Source organism: Onychomys torridus, chromosome 3 (genome assembly GCF_903995425.1).
Source record: "Onychomys torridus chromosome 3, mOncTor1.1, whole genome shotgun sequence".
In the NCBI taxonomy this organism is placed as follows: Eukaryota; Metazoa; Chordata; class Mammalia; order Rodentia; family Cricetidae; genus Onychomys; species Onychomys torridus.
This window is the reverse complement of record NC_050445.1, coordinates 141,249,840-141,266,356: the sequence shown is the minus strand read 5'-3', so window position 1 is coordinate 141,266,356 and position 16,517 is coordinate 141,249,840. Positions and strand designations below refer to the sequence as shown.

Sequence of the window (16,517 nt, the reverse complement as noted above, 5' to 3'; positions counted from 1 at the left end):
GGCAGGATTTGACTGGAGAAATTGTAGTGAGAAGAACAAACTTAAGCCCAAGGAGCATGGCTGGTTTCAGATGTGCGAGCGAGGGCCTCAGTCTTCCGCTACAGAAAAGGCAGCAAGGCTCAGCTTCTCTTCGCTTGCAGTACATCAGGCACGTGAACGGCAACTGACTTTCATGAGTGTCATGGTGGAGATCTTTCCAGAAGCACTCACCCTGCACCTCTGGGCACCTCTCCCCTATTTGTGTTGGCTTGTCCATCTCTGTGACAAACAACTTAAGCAGAAGGAAATTTAACTATCTGTAGCACGAATCTTAAAAGTCTTATTAATAAAATCAAACCCGAGCCAGGTATTGGGGTGAACGCTGAAGGATCAGAGAAGCAGAACAAGCCACAGCTAACCTCACCTCACCAATTTCCCAGACCATCCTGTTTCCTCAAACTGGAAGCCTGAGTCCTCACCCGAGTGGATCTCAGCTGAACTGCTGCTAAAAGCCTAAAAGCCTAAAAGCCTAAAAGCCTAAAAGCCTCTAGTTCCTGGTCCTTACACCTTACATACCTTTCTGCTTCTTGTCATCACTTCCTGGGATTAAAGGTGTGTGTCCTTCCCAAGTGAGACATGAGATCTCAAATGCTGGGATTAAAGGCGTGTGCCACCACGGAGGCTTTGTTCTCAGTGTGGCCTTGAACTCATAGAGATCCAGACGGATCTCTGCCTCCTGAATGCTAGGATTAAAGGCATGTGCTACCACTGCCTAACCCCTATGTTTTATATAGTGGCTCTGTTCTCTGACCCCCAGATAAGTTTATTGGGGTGTACAATATATCAACCACAACTATCTGGATATGGTGGTACATGCTTGCAACCCCAGTGTCTTAGTTAGGGTTTCTTTCGCTGTAAAGAGACACCATGACCACAGAAACTCTTTTTTTTTTTTTTTTTTTAAGAGTTAGAGATTGATCTTTATTCAAAACTCTGATCTACCAACTTAGCGTTTTCCACCAACTCAGGGAGCAGAGACCTTCACAGACTTCACAATCTTTTGTTTAGGTGCTGCTTTGGTGGGGGCCTTGGCAGCAGCCATTGCTGTCTTCATGGATGCTGCTTAGCTGTTTTTTTGCTTCCTTGGCAGCCCTGATACCTGTTCTCTCTGAGCTTTCCTAACTTCTGGTTTCTGATTCCTCTTGGCCATTATATCAGCAAGAGATGCACCAGTGATAGCTCGCTGGAATTTGACTGCATGGCGGGTTCTTTTCTTTTCAATTTCTTCTCACTGTCCCTTTTTGTGTTTTTTTTTTTCTCTAGAGGACAGTCCGGTTTATCTGCAGAGGATTCCTTTTGGAAAGGAATGTGGACTCGAATTTTGCATTAAGAAACTGGAAAACCTTCCCGTTGGTCCTAGCATAGCGCCATCGGTGTCCGGGGTAAATCTTGTAGCTGCTGAAACTGCACAGCTCAACCTTCACAGTGAAAGCTGCCGGCTGGCTGAAGGAAAGATGGCAAAGAGCCACAGCAACTCTTATAAAAGAAATTATTTCATTGGGGCTGGCTTACAGTTCAGAGGTCTAATTCATTATCATCATGGCAGCACGCAGGCAGACATGGTGCTAGAGAAGAAGCTGAGAGTTCTACATCTGGATCTGCAGGCAGCAGCTGAGTCACTGGGCCTAGCTTGAGCATATGAGACCCCAAAGCCCACCCCACAGGGCCACACCTCCTCCAACAAGGCCACACCTCCTCTAACAAGGCCACACCTCCTCTAACAAGGCCACACCTCCTCCAACAAGGCCACACCTCCTCCAACAAGGCCACACCTCCTCCAACAAGGCCACACCTCCTCCAACAAGGCCACACCTCCTAATAGTGCCACTCCCTATGGCCAAGCACTCAAACACCTGAGTCCCTGGGGGCCATACTCACTCAAACCACCACGCCAGCTTAGGCAGCCTGGGCCTGAGTCAAGAGGAATGTGAGAGTGAGTGCCTGGGATACATAATGAGATCCTGTCTCACAGCAGAAAATATATAAAAATTGTGGGAGGAGAGGCAGGATATGTATCTTGGCTCATGGTTTCTTAAGTTTCTGGCCACACATGATGGTTGGTTGGCTCTGTCGCTTTTGTCCTGTGGGGAGGTAAAACATCTGAATAGGGACCATGTAGCAGATCAAAGTTTCTCACCTCATGGAGGGTGGGAGTGTGTGGGGGTCCCTTCAAGGGTTACTTACACTCCCAATGACCCAACTTTCACCTGCTGGCCTCTCCTTTTAAAGGTTCTACCACTTTGTAGGAACAGACTAGTGACTGAGCCTTCAACACAGGGACCTTTAGTGTAGGTGGAATCTTCCTATCCCAGCAGCTGCTTCCTAAATAACCACAAAAGAGTCTTATTATTAATTATAAATGATCTGCCAATAGCTCAGGCTTGTTACTGGCTAACTCTTACATTTAAACTAACCCATATTTCTTATCTATGCTTTGTCATGTGGCTTAGTAGCTTTTCTCAGTATGGCATGCTCATCTGGCTTCTCCCTGCATCTGCTGGCAACTCCTCTGACTCCATCCTTCTTCATCCCAGCATCCTTAATTTGGTTGCTTTGGTTGTCCTGCCTATACTTCCTGACTGGTTACTGGCCATTCAATTCTTTATTAACCAATGAGAGTAATACATATTCACAGTGTACAGAATGATTATTCCATAGCACTTTAAGGACACTTAGGATCCAAAACATAATGCTGAAGTCTAGTAGGATATGTTTAGGAGTTGAATTATAAAGTCACCCTGAATAAAACAGGATTCATAGAAGTTTATAAAGATACACACCATTGAATTTCCATTGTGAAAAGATTCTAAAGGTTTGGTAACAATAAAGCTATCAAAATGCAATAGGAGGCTAGAGAAGATGACTCAGTTGGTGAAGTGTTTGCCATACAAGTATGAGGACCTGAGTTCAGATCCCTGGTATCCACATACAAAATCTGAATGGGGTGGGACATATCTGTAACCCAAATGCTGGGGAGGCAGAGAGAAAAGGATCCCTGGAGCTCACTGGCCAGCCAGCATAGTCCACTTGGTTTACTCACTGAGAAACCCCATTAAAAAAAAAAAGGCCAGGGAGATGGCTCAGTGGTTAGGAGCACTGACTGCTCTTCCTGAGGACCCAGGTTCAATTCCTAGCACCCATATGGCATTTGACAACCATCTGTAACTCTGTTCCCAAGGAATCTGACATCCTCTTCTGGCCTCTGAGGACACTATATAAATGTACTGTATAGACATACATGCAACCAACACATAAAATAAAACAAATAAGGTAGAGTGTGACTGAGGAAGAACCTGATGTTGACCTCTTGCTTTCACATGCTCATGCATACACACCCTAGCACCTACATGCACACATACATACATACACACTGCACAAGCATCCATCCACACACAAATAGGAATTGTGCTTGGATGAGTGGTCTGGCACAGGAAATAAAGCATATCCCAAAGAGCATCCCGCATAATCTGAACACCATACTCACTTCCATAAAGATGAAATAGTGTTTTTCCAAAACTCCTGAGGTGCCAAAAGAAGGCTGGAATTGCCGTCCTCATTTTGGCAGGCTTGCAAACTGAGACTCGGACAATAATGAGCTTTGCCAAAACCACACCCTAAACTGGGATGGGACTAAGGAGTCAAGGCTCTTCATCCTGGACATCAGGCCACATGTGTAAGTTACAGTGAGCTCAGAACTACCACACCCCAGCTTGTAATAAAACCCAGAAGCACCCTGCTCACAGAGCATAATTAGAACAGGAAGAGGCCACTGAAAATAGATTCTGGGAGTGTTTAGTGAGTAGTGAGCAAAAGGAAAAACTACATACAAATTGTCCAAATAAGCACTGAAGAAAATAACATGTGGGTTATAGTTTTTGCTATGTGCAAAATCTTAGGATAATTAATCAAGAATTGACTCATCTACAGGTCATTTGTCCTGCACAATTTTATAAAGGCTTATATGGTTAGATTTGGCCTTTGGAAGTAATCTAATAATCCCTTCATCTGGTATCCTAAAAGACCTTTCTTCATTCTTGGACTTTGAGATGTCTCTCCTTTGAATTCTAAAACCCTCTTTCTTAATTCCCATTGATGCGGTTCCCTTCAACACCAACTCTTCCAGGTCCTTCCCAGGGGTGGCCATCTATGTGATTACAGACATTCCTGGGCAACATAAGAAATGTCTTATGCAAGGTTTACCACTAACTTCCCAAAGATGCCAACATCAAGAAGGTTGCCTCATGTTGGAAAAAGATCAGTTCACTCACAAGTATCTGGATCATTGGAATGACTTCTCCTTAGCTTGATTCATCCCTCAAGGCCTGGGACAATGACTTTTTAGTTGACAGAGGGCTGAGCTGTTCTTCCTTTGCTTCTTGATGCCTAGTCAGCCTAAGGGAGGTTCAGAGTTACCACTACCACCAGCACCACTACCACCACCACCACCATCATCACCACCACCATTTTAAGACAGGGTCTCATGTGGTTCAGACTGGCCTTGAACTCACCTTGTAATGAGGATGACATTGAACCTGCTTCTCCTACTGGGATTATGTGTTCTGGTTACTCAGTGCTGGGGATGGACCCTCGTGGCTTTGTGTATGCTCATCAGCTTTCACTATTTTCAGACAAGGCACCAGAGCCCTGCCTATAGGACTCACAGTTTGATCCTCTTTGAGGCCTGAACAACTGCAGAAGACTTGGCGCAGGGCAGACTGTCTCTGAAGCCCCCTTGTTCTCTGGAAAGTCTGTGCTCCCTGTGTCATCACTGTTTCCAATAATTTCCCTTTGGGATTGGAAAGATGGCTCAGCAGACAAAAGTGTCCACTCTACAAGCATGAGGACCTGAGTTCAAATCCCTAGGACTCACATAAAAAGCCAAGAGTGGCCCTATGTGCTCTTGTAACCCCAGTACTATGGAAAGTGGAGATGAGAGAACATCAGAAGCTAGCTGGCCACTAGCTTAGAGAGAGACCCTGACTCAAGGGAGTCAGATGCAGAGTGATAGAACAAGACACATGACATCTGCCTCTGGTCTCCATGTGTGCACAGGCACACACACACACACACAAGTACACATATACTACTACACACGCATACACGTACACATATACACACATAAAACAAGGTGTCCATTTGGGCTCTCTGCAAGGCTGCAGCTAGTTATGCACAGCAGGGAGAGGGAGGACAACCAACAACAAATGGTGGTTCCCCTTCATCACTCCATCCTTACCTTCATCACCTGACTCACTCACTTATTCAAATAGCTGTCTATACAGGAGATACTTAGTCAGTAGTTACTGTTGAGGTGGATGATACCAGCACAGCCAGTGGACACCTCCAAGGACCTGAAAGAGTTGGAAGAAGCAATGCACACATGACACATTTGCTGATAGTTGTTAATTTTGAAGAGTTAGATTTGAAAATGTGTTTGTTATTGCTTAACCCCATCTCCTGTTCCCTCCCAAGCATCCTACAGATGAACTGGGTTACTGTGATCACTGACTTACAGAGGGGAAAGCTGAGACCCAAGGCCATTTATTGGCATTTGTATAGTCTGGTTCTTCTTACTCAGTGAAGTACTTTTTTCTGGAACATTCCTTTATTACCCTTTGTGAGAATACCAATTGTTATTCAGTTGTAAATGGGAATGAATATTGACACATGCTCCAATCTGCTTGAAGACCTAGGAACATGATGCTGACTGAATGAAGGCACCCACATGAGCTCATAGCTGGGGCTGTAGGTCCTGTGAGAAGCTCACAGTGGACAACTCCAGGACTGGGGAGCTAGAACCCCTGGGAATTTCCCTCCTGTGCCCACACTTCCCACTGTGTTCTCTAAGGAAGGGAGAAGAAAGGAGAATAATTGGCTGAAGTCAAGCAAAGTGATGCAGACCTGTAATCCCAGCACTCAGGAGGTGGAGCTGAAAGGATCATGACCAGTCTGGACTACATAGTGAATTTGAGTCTAACAATGGGCTACACAAGACTTTGTCTCAACATCCCATTCCTAAAATAGGCTCTGGATTCTGTGAATTATGAAACATATTTTTATGTGTGTGGTGTGCATGTGTGTTTGCATGTGTATGGGCATACCTGTGTGTGCAGGTATATGTGCACATGCATTAGAGGCCTTAAGTTGATGACCAGGTACCTTCCTTGATCACCCTCCACTTTATTAATTGAAGCAGGGTCTCTCGCCCAACCCAGAGCTCTCATTTCGGTTAGTGTATCTATGCAGCTTGCCTAGGGAATATCCTGTCTGTCCTTCCCCAGTACAGGGGTAACAGGGGGTGTCACACCTGCCCAGCTTTTATGTGGATTCTGAGGATTCAAACTCTGGCCCTCACACTTGCCTAGCAGAAACTTTGCCCGTGGAGCCCCGGAAATGTTTCCAAGCCTCTTTAAAGAGCAGAGGGTGTATTATTCTTATACCCCAGACATGTTTTTTCTGTCTTGTGATGATTTAAGCCCAAACAGCAAGCAGACCTGCAGCAAGCCTGTGGTGGGTGAGACAGCCTTCACACTGTGAGCCTCACCCCCCCCAGAACTGCTGCTGAACCAGGTTTGGCGGGGGTGGGGGGTGGGGGTGGGTTCCCAGCAGTCCTCAGTGCATGGGGAACAGTGGCCATCTGGAACGGGTTAGTTTCAGTCCAGCCTGGAGGCCGGAGGATGGACTAAATGACCCCTGCAAGTCCCCCTCTGCCCTCTGCCTCTCCGGTTACCTTCTCTCATTTCCAGCAAGCTTGCTTTCTCTAGGGAAAAATGAATCCAGGGCTCCAGCTTCCCTTGGAAATCAAAAATGATTTCACTCTCCAGCCTGGAGAATCTGAGGTCCATGAGACAAGAACATTGGGAGGACTGGAGAAGAGAGGCTTAACACACACTACATACTTAGACTTGTCTAGCAACATGTGCTCCTCAGAGCTGCATATGCACAGGAGGCAGGAACCAGGAGTCTTCGTTCTGTCCCCCCCCCCCACACACACACTTCCTTATCCTCATCCCTGACCACCCCAGGGTCCTAGCTTTTTGACTCCCTGCTTGGTGTCCAAGTGACCTCTCTACCTGGCAGCCGGCAGGAAGCTGTTTAAGTCACAGGACAGAGCTGTTCTCTAATTCTTCCTCCTCTGAGTTTTTCTTTCAGGGACATGGATGGAATCCAAGGTTTCTACATGCTAGGCCAGTGCTTCACCCTCAAGTTTCACCTCCAGCCCAGGATTTCTGTTTTCTAAACTCAATCTCAGATGTGTGGGCTGGCAACCAATATCTCTGATGCCTCTGGGTCTGGAGTTTATTATTCTGGTAACTTCCTTTGAAACCTTTTTCTGGGCACCTGTTTTGCTGGTTACTTTTCACACATGATGGTGTATTATCTCCCACCAGCCCCCTCAGACCAAGGGTTTCAGAAAGGTAGAGTCTGAGGTCACCCAGCTAGGGCTCCAGAACCAGTGCTGTGTGAATTCCTGGAGCACACTGTCACAACCATCACACTAGGCTCACAGATTTAACTTTGCACTCTGCTCTGTGAGTCACTTTATCATGACCCTGAAACCCCTGCCACCACACTGCAGCCCTTCTGTGGAAAGGCTGTTTATAATGAAAGCTTTCCAAACATTCAGAAAAATCACAAGAAGCAGAAATGAACCCACCTTCCAGGTTTAACCATTACCAGCATTTTGCAATGTATGTGTCCATTTCTGTTGACCCACCACCACAGTACTTAAAAAAATTCCTGACATTGTGTGTCATTCTGCCCCTAAGTACTTCCATATGTAGATCTAAAATGGGATTGGGGGGGGGGGAAGGAGAGGGGGAAAAACCTAACTATGAAACCAAATACCTAACGCAAACATTTTATTCTCACCTGATGGCAGCCAGTTCAACCCAAATATTGCCTTGTGTCAAAAAATAGAAATGCACTTCTACATTTCATTGGTTCCAATAAAAAGGTTTAAACACACACACACACACACACACACACACACACACACACACACACACATACACACACACTGCCTTTGATGATGCCCCTCCTCCACGAGTATTTGAGTGGAGAGCAGTTTGTCTGCCTTTTTCCTAGGGCTGATGGTTAACAAGTTGAACCATGAACTGGAGAGATGGCTTAGCAGTTATGAGAGAGCACTGCTTGCAGAGACCTGAGTTTGGGTCCCAGCACCCAGGTAGGATGGCTAACAACCACCTATAATTCCAGCTCCAGGGGTTCCAATGCTCTCTTCTGGCCTCTGTGAGCATTAGTCACACAGCATACATGTGTGTGCTTATGTGTACACACACACACACACACACACACACACACACATAAAAGCAAACAAATCTTTAAACGAAGTTGTCCCATTAAACGATAATGTCTCAGATTCTAGATCTGTGGGATGACCTCTGTATTGGCTAATTTTATGTCAACTTGACACAAACTAGACTCACTTTAGAAGGGGGGCCTTAACTGAGAAATGCCCCCCACTAGGTAAGCCTGTGATGCATTTTTTAAACTGATGATTGGTGTGGGAGGGCCCAGCTCACTGTGGTTGGTGCCACTTATGGGCTATGGGCTTGAATGCTGTAAGAAAGCAGGATGAGTGAACCCTGAGGAGCATAAGCGGCACTCTTCCATGGCCTCTGCATCAGTTCCTGCCTTCAGGTTCCTACCTTGAGTTCCTGCCCTGATTTCCACTCATGAAGCGCTGTGATATGGACATATAAGTGGAAATGAATCCTTTCCTCCCCAAGTTGCTTTTGGTGATAGTGTTTTATCACAGTAATAGAAAAATAACTAAGACAGGCTCCCTGAGGGTGGGATAGGGTAGCCTGTTGGTTGGGTTTGTTTGTTTGTTTGTTTTTTCAACTAGACTCAAGCCAGAGTCCTCTGGGAACAGAGAACTTCAATAGAAAAAGGCCTCCATCAGCTTCCTCTGTAAGTAAGTCTCTAAGACATTTTCATAATAAATGATTGATATGAGAGGACCCAGCCCACTGTGGGTGGTACCTCCCCTGAGCAGGTGGTCCTCCGTGCTATAAAAAAACAAACCAGTAAGTAAGCAGAATTCATCCACAGCCTGTTTTCATTCTTGCCTCCAAGTACCTCTCTTGGGTCTCTGCCTTGGCTTCCCCTGATGCTGTACTATATAAACTGTAAGCCAAATAAACCCTTTCTTCGCCAAGTTGTTTTAAGCCATAGTCTTCATCACAGCAACAGAAACCTAGGTCTGGCAGTTCACATCCTTTTCCTCCTGTGCTTCCAACAAGGTAAAGCTCAGAAGACTCAATGAGACTCAGTTGACAAAGAGTCATGGAGATGTGTCCAGAGCAGACTCTTGCATCACTTCTGAGGCTATCTAGGACCTGACTGTCCCAGACTGGGCCCTGGGGAACTGGAGAAGGTTACTGTGTATGATGGGTTCAGGTATCTTGCTGTCTTAGAGACAAAGTAGAGATTTAAATTTGTGTCCTCTGAACTTGATCTTGAAGACTTATGCTGGAGACACTGGAAAGATCTTTTTTTTTTTTCAGCTTTGAGAAACTTCTGCCTTGGAGCACTAAAGTCATCTGTGCTCAGGAGGGACAGACAGCCTCATGGAAAGTATGGCAGCAGAGCCTGATATTATCCCTGGAGACAGCTGTGGAAGTAGCTCATGGCAAAGGTGAAGCAGAGCCAGGAGTAGTGGCTAACTCTGGCATCAGGACAGCAGGGAGAGGCAGGCATGGCAAAGTGGTTGTCATGGTGTCTCTTCACAGCAAAAGAAACCCTAATCAAGATAGAAGTTGGTTGAAGGCATTGACAGAAGTTGGTACTAGGGCTGGGGTATTGCTGTTTCAGGCCTGACCATGTTTCTTGGTGGAATAAGGACTTTAAAACTTTGGATTAGGAGAGCAGTAACAGTTTAAGTGGTACTTACTGGGCCACACCAGTAGTGATGTGGAAGACAGTGGTGCTGACAGCAGTGTAGATTATAATGGCATAGACCAAGAGGTTCTATCAGAGAAGAATATTAGTGAGCATCCTAGAGGTCATTCTTGTGATATTTTGGTGAAGAATGTGGCTGTTTTCTACCCTTGCCAAAAAAAATCTGCTTGAGGCTAAGTTGAAGACTTTTGGATTAACAGTGTTGGCAGAGGAGATTTCAAAACAGCCTAGTATTGACTGTGTTGTGTGGTTATTAGTGGCCAGCCATATTTAGATCTATAATGAAAAGGAGTAGGCTGAGAAAGGAAAAATACAAAATATGCAGTTTGAGGAGAAAAGAGGCATGAGGAAGTGTAATGGAGCTAAGTCCTGTGTTCAAGGAAATAAACTAATTAAAGAAAAACCTGATATTAAATGGAATAAAGAAAGTGGTAACCTCAGGACCAGACCCTACCTAGCTAAGCTTCTTTAAGGAATTAAAGAAAAGTGTAGGGCTGAGTGTAATGGCACATGCCTTTAAATTCAGCACTCCAGAGGCAGAGGCAGGTGGATCTCTGAGTTCTAGGCCAGCATGGTCTATAGAGCATGTTCCAGGACAGCCAAGCTTAGGCAGTAAAAGAAACCATCACAAACAGAAAGCTGGTGAAGATGTAATTGAATGAGGGGTCATGTTCCAGCCCCAACAAGCAACAGAACTTGACAGCTTTGGCTACATGGTTCTGGCTTTGGAGTCAAGGATACAAAAAAGGGATTACAGAATCTCCCTCTAATGATAAGGAAAGACATTGAGGCAGCTGTGTCAGGGGTGTCCATACATAGAGACCCAGAGAGCCCATTGTATGAAGCTGGATTACCTTGGATTCCCTACAGTTTTGGAGATGCTGGAGTCATGGGATACCTGCCATGGAGAACTGATAACAGGGAGTGGAACCAGGCCAAGAGAGTGAAGTGTGTTGCAGTCAACAAAGCTGGAAGGAGTTGGAGATCTGATGAGAACTTTGACATTAGACATGGAGAGTTTGGAGTTTGCCCTGCTGGTTTTAGGTCTTCTCAGTGGCTGAGTCATCCATGTATATCTAGCATAGAGGCTGGGAGTGTGGTTCAGTGGCAGAGCACTTTCCCAGCATGCTTTGAGGTCCTTGGTTCCACTCCAGTACTGTGAAGAACAGCAAACAGTATAGTCTTAGCATTTAGGAAAGCGGTGGGCATAGAATGGTAGGTGGTACCTAATGCAGACGTGGAGTAGAGGGCCCACGTGAGTGAATGAATGGAAACTGAGACAGTGTGTACCTTATCTAGACCCTTCACAGTCCCTGTGACCCATCCTGCCTCACTGGCCTCAGCACTAGATTCTAGAACATGCTCCTCAAGTCTCACCAGCTTCCCCAACCCGCTCTCCATGAAATTTGAAAAATTATGTGTTCCCCTCATTACTTTGTAAGTCGGAATCCAACAGTTGGCTTCAAAGGTTTAAACATGTAGTTTAAACAGATGTAGTTTCTAGAATAGTGTGAATATTGATGTTTTAAAATTAAATTTGTCTCACTCTGTAGCCCAGGCTAGCTTCAAACTCACAATCCTCTTGCCTCAGCATCCCCAAGTGCTGAGCCACCACACTCAGCGTCAAATAAAGTTCTTACATCACACTTTCAGCAATAGCCTATAGAAATATGTGCAAGTGTTGACTGACTCCCCACTCCCGCTCCCACCCCCACCTTCCTCCCATCCCCTCCCCCTCCATTCCCATGTCCTCCAGGACCAAGACACCCCTGGGGACTCATTTAAACCTGGTGGATTCAGTACAGGCAGGTCCAGTCCCCTCCTTCCAGGCTGAGCATGTGTCCCTGTGTAAGCCTAATAATTGATACAAATAGCATTATTGTACTAAAGAATATATATTCTAAAGGTCAATTATTAAGATTACCAAAGTTCTTTCTAGAAAATGTAGACACAATTATAACTACCATAAGCAATTATAAACACAATGTAACTTTTTATGTAACTTTCAATATGTGGACATTAAACAAATTATATGCCTGACTTTCTTATCCATTACAATAGCTTCATTAAACAGTTATTACCTTAAAAAAAAAAGATGTTTTCAGAACAGTAGTTTTTTTTCTAGTCTCTATAACTTTTATATTGTAATTGTCAATATTGCTCTGGATTGGGCTATTATTGTATACAACTAATTAATCAGTATAAAATATTACACATTGGTAAGAAGATTTTAAAATAAACATATCAGTGGGGACCACCACCTAGTTGATAAAATAAACCTTAACAAATTTGGTTTGCGAGTTTTGTTTCATTTTGATTTTGATGAAACAGAGTCCCACAGTGTAGCCCAGGTTGGTCTTAAAGTTACAGCAATCCTCCTGCCTCAGCCTCCCAAGTGCTAGGCTTTTGGGCAATAGACACCAAACCCAGCTAATGGTGTTTTAAAGAAATGGATCACTAGGGTATTCTTTAAGCACAGTGGGGTGAGGAACAGAAAGAGCAGGAGCTAGCACACCCCTGTGATCCAGTCCATGGGAAGAGAGGGCGTCTCCGGGGAAATCCAAAAATACATCGAACTGAAGGAAGATGAAAATACCATGCATCCCAAGTTAAGTGGCAGCGCCTCTACATTGAAAGAGAATGCTGCCTTGCTACAGGCTCACACTGGAAAGAGGAAAAGGCTCGGGTATCAATCCCAACCTCCTCCTTGAAAACGGAAAGGGTGACCAGCAGCATGGTGATGGAAAGAAGGAAGAAGTCTCAGAAAAGAGACCCAGGGGGACTGCTGGAGAAAAAGAGAGTTAAGATATAGGTGACCAATGTCAGGATACACAGGATGTCCCTACAAGACTCCGAGGACACCAGAATGACTCAAAGCAGTCTGCTCTCATAAATGTCACAAGCTAGGTAATATGGACCAATTCCTCAAGAAACACAAATGACCACAGTTCACCCGATATGAAGCAGATAATCGGAACAGCAGTGTGACTACTAAAACAATTAAATGCAGGGTTTGGGGAGATGGCTTAGCAGTTAAGAGCATTGGCTGCTCTTGAAGAAGATCTGGATTCAGTTCCCAGCACCTGCATAGTAATTTACAACTGTCTGACTCCAGCTCCAGGGAGCCCAATGCCCTCTTCTGGACTGCTTGGGCTCCTGCATGCATGTGGTGCACATGAACTCAGGTAGGCACACACACATACACAGAAAAGTAAAGTCTTTTTCAATAGAGAATTAAACTAATATTTTTATTATCACATTGTTTGTTTGTTTGTTTGTTTGTGTTCTCCCCTTCTACCACACAGGCTTAGGAACTAATCTCGGCTGTCAGTCTTTGCAGAGGGTGCCTTTATCCACTGAGCAGTAACACTGGCCCCAAATTCACAATTTTAAAAACTTCACAAGACAAATTTTTACTCCAAGACTCAGATTTTCCTGAAGACAACTACCAAATGTTTAGAGAGGAATTAATGCAGATTCTCCAAATTTCTTTGGTTCTTGCAGCTCATTTTGTGGCAATTGTTACCCCTGTACCCAAACCAGCAAAAGATAATACACATGAAACTACACGTTAGTAATGGACATAAATACACAGAATCTCAACAAATACTGGCAAGTAAAACTCAGCGACATGTAGAAGCAATTACATGCCCTGACCAAAGAGGCTTATTCCTAGAAAGCAGCGCTGTTACAGTTTGTTTTTAATTATCGACGTAACCAACACTATTAAGAAGGAAAAGAGGGAAAATTACAAGACTATATTGTTTTTTTAAGCACTTGAAAAATTCAACATACACCTGTAATTTTAATAATTAAAAATAAGGTTTGTTGATAAAGAACAAGTATCTTTAGAGGTAAAAGCAACAGAAATGCTTCTCCATGGAGTGTAGATCTGGGTAAAGATGTTTGCTTTTGACACCTAATTAAGAAAATGCCAGAAACTTTGGCAGAAGAAATAAGTCAAGAAAATGGAATAAAAGGCCCTAGAAATAAATGAAACAGTCTGTATTACAGATGGCATGATCATCAAGGAAGAAAGTCCCAACAAGCCTGTAAGATAACAGAGAGGTTAGGAATATACAGCTGTGTTCCTATAGTCTGGTAATAAATATGTGGACATTGTGGGCTTCAGCAATAGCTCAGGATTTAAAAGCAGGTACTGCTCTTCCAGAGGACCTGAGTTTGGTTCCCAGCACCCGAGTCAAGTGGCTCACAAACCCTGTAACTCCAGCTCCAGGGAATCTGAGGCATCTGGTTCCCAAGGGCACCTGACTCATGTGCACATACCACACACAGATGCGTGACACGCGCGCACACACACACACACACACTTTTAAAACAACAATAATAAATCTTTTAAAACATATGTGGACACCCAAATTAAAATAAAAATAACAGTAGCACGTACAGTTGAAATTACACACTCAGGTTGAACACACTATGTGTAAGATTTGTACGAGAAAACTAACTGTGCTGGTGAACTACACCAAGGGAGTCTGAACAAATAGGTGTACTGCAGTTAAACACTGGAAGACTCAACACAGGGCTGGTGAGATGGCTTAGTGAGGAAATGTGCTTGCTGCCAACCTCAGTGAGCTGAATTCAGTCTCAAGCAACCAGATGGTAGAAGGAGAGAACTGGCTAACTGATGGACAGACGGACGGACTCACCCACTCACTCACTCATGCCAGTTGTTCTCTGACCTCTACATGCACATACACCATGCATCTGCACAAGCACCAGTTCTCCCTCCCTCTCTCTCTCTCTCTCTCTCTCTCTCTCTCTCACTCACACACACACACACACACACACACACACACACACACACACTGAAATAAAATACAAAAGACTCAATATAGTTTCAGTGGTAAAGAACACATGTTCCGCCGGGCGGTGGTGGCACACGCCTTTAGTCCCATCACTCGGGAGGCAGAGCCAGGCGGATCTCTGTGAGTTCGAGGCCAGTCTACCAAGTGAGTTCCAGGAAAGGCACAAAGCTACACAGAGAAACCCTGTCTTGAAAAAAAAAAAAAAAAAAAAAAAACCCAAAAAACCAAAAAACCAAAAACCAAAAACAAAACAAAACATGTTCCTTTTGTAGAGAATGAGAGTTCATTTCCCAGTACCTACATGGTGGTTCATGACCATCCATAACTACAGTTCCAAGAGACCCAACACCCTCTTCTGACCACTGTAGGCACAAGGCACACATGTGGAGCGCACACATATGAAATAAATAAATCTAAAAATAACTTTAAAGAAATAAAATTAAAAAGAAAAGATGTCAATTCTCCCTACCTTGATACACATAAACAGCACAGTTCTTATCAAATGCTTAGGAACACTGTGGTACATGTACACAGGGGCCACTCTTAAAACTTACATGCAAAGAGGATTACATTAGCAAAATCATTTTGAAAATAGGAATATACATTGGGGAAAAAACCCTGCCTATGTGATTTTAAGATGTATAGCTGCAGAGTTCAGATACAGCTCACTTAGTAGAGTACTTGCTTAGCACTCAGGACACAGAGGCAGGAGGATCTCTCTGAGTTCAAGGTCTAGGCCAGCCATGTCTACACAGTGTGATTCTGTCTCAAAATCCAAAGCATTTTCAGAAAAGTAAGTGCAGGAAAAGGCATGCAGCAGCAGAGTTTATGGGGAAATGTGAGCAGAGCCATGAGCTCGTGGTACATTGCTGGTGCCAATATGAGGCAATACTGTCACTCTGGAAGACTGGGAAATTCTCTAGCAACTTAAGGATGGAATATCCTGTGAGCCAGCAACTAAACTAGAATGAAAATGGGTGTTCGTACAAAAGCCAACACATGAATATGTCTGGAAGCACTGTTCAAAATAATAATAATAATAATAATAATAATAATAATAATAATAATAATAATAGATTCAAACAAGAAATAATTCAGGTGTCTTCCATGAATGAATGTTCAACACATCCACACCAGGGGCTATAACCCAGTTGTGAAAAGGGAGAATCTATTGATATTCACAATAACTTGCAGGAGATTTACACTGCCCGAAGAAAAAAATCACAATACAGAAATGGTGAAAAAAATTAATAGATGCCAGAGGTTGAGGAAAGGGTGTAATCAGAGAAAAACAGTTCAGAAAATAGGCAGTATGGATACCCTAGAAGACACAGGAATGTTCTGTCTTGACCATACCAGTAGTGATGCCTGGTATATATGATAAAGTATATGCAGACATTTTCTCTCTGTCTCTGTCTCTGTCTCTGTCTCTGTCTCTCTCTCTCTCTCTCTCTCTCTCTCTCTCTCTCATGTTCATATGAATGTGTGCACATGTACTGACTTAGGGTTTCTATTGCTGTGAAGAGACACCATGACCAGGGCAACTCTTACAAAGGAAACATTTAATTAGGGTGGCTCGCTAACAGTTTCAGAGGGTCAGTCTATTATCATGGTGGGGAGCAGCATGCAGACAGGCATGGTGCTGGAGGAACAGCTGCGAGTCCTTCATCTTGCAGGCAACAAGAAATTGACTGAGACACTGGGTGGTATCCTGAGCATAGGAAA

General features: G+C 44.1%; 1 pseudogene; it reads right to left on the bottom strand.

The window, feature by feature from the left end:
- Positions 1 to 985: 985 nt before the first annotated feature.
- Positions 986 to 16,517, bottom strand: part of LOC118580290 — a 110,885-nt pseudogene continuing 95,353 nt past the window's right edge.